The sequence below is a fragment of the Aplysia californica genome, unplaced genomic scaffold (assembly GCF_000002075.1).
Source record: "Aplysia californica isolate F4 #8 unplaced genomic scaffold, AplCal3.0 scaffold01564, whole genome shotgun sequence".
Classification (NCBI taxonomy): Eukaryota; Metazoa; Mollusca; class Gastropoda; order Aplysiida; family Aplysiidae; genus Aplysia; species Aplysia californica.
The window spans coordinates 52,243-53,605 of record NW_004798834.1 but is presented as its reverse complement, the minus strand read 5'-3'; positions in this window follow the sequence as shown (position 1 = coordinate 53,605).

The following is a 1,363-nucleotide window of genomic DNA, read 5'->3' as shown; positions in this document are numbered from 1 at the left end:
TTAATACGAAACTGGTTTGCAGGACAAACAATGAAAAAAACAATATTTAACTTTACAATTACATTGTAATTTGGGCAACAATTCCAGATCTTCTGTTGTTGACAAGTCCTTTAGACTTGTTGGTTTGCTATGTGTCTTCTATAAACTTTTAGTGATATCTTTGACAGATGAAAACCATTTACGCCCTCTGGATCGTGTTTATTCTCTCAGATACCAATAATAATATTACTTCTTTTTATGGAACTGGTTTGTTTAAGAGGCTTTAAAAAAACTGCTGTCCTTGTAAACAAACAAGACTAATTTTTTCCCTTCGAGATGTATGAAATTAAAATATGTAATTATCATTGACATTGTCAAAGTTAAATCGATGTTCATTTTTAAAATCCCTTTGGGAGCCACTGTTCTGTTGTGGAAAGAAAGAAAGAACCCCCCCCCCAACCACCCAACATCTTCATCATAGGACTTTGCTAGCGCTGAGATTTCTTTCACAAACATGTGCGTGGTCTCTCCTCAAGAAGTGTGTGGGAGTCGTGTGTGTGTGTGCGGCAGCCTTTCCTATTCATTTTTTTCTCCCACTTCTCGTCAACAAGAATCTCATTAAAAGGTTCAGACAGCCTCTCCTTACATGTTTTATTCTTTTTTGATGTGAGGCGATACATTTTGAACCAATATTCACGCACGCCCACCACATATCGTCGCCTATCTATGGGTGACACAAAGCGCATAAGTGAGGCAGCGTCGTGGAATCAGGCTCTCGTCAAAATAATAAAATCGAAGAAAACAGCAGTTTTCTCTTATCAAATTTTTGTTTTTTGGCTCAACACCTTTTATGTCCATTTATAAACACATTCCTTGGGGGATTTCACCGAAAAACGTTGATTAAAGGCACAAAAATATAAATTTACAAAATCGATGGACACTCCAGCTTTGGAATTTACCAAGCTTTGGCGGCCATTTTCTCGCTAATTTTACTTCTTAAACCTGGTGACCCCCACCTCCTTCAATCCAAAATATCTCCACTTCTATTGAAAATGAATGGGTAATTTTTTCAATGAAAGCAAAACAAATGAACAAGCTTTAAGATGATACCAATAACTCAATATGCCCAAAAATTGACGAGAGCCTGATTCCACCACGCTGCCTCACATATTATTAAGGCGGAACATTATTTGCTTGTGGCGTCCTGTAAACAAATCAGCTAGACCCACACCTACCTCCTTGCTTTTGAAAAAAAATTGTTTCGTTGCCTTACCTCCTTATACCTTGTGCATGCTGCATGTCGTCGGATTCATCGAATCAAGTAGGGGCCAACCAGATTTTTTCCTTCCCCAATGAGGAAATAAGCTACGATTTTTTTTCTTGG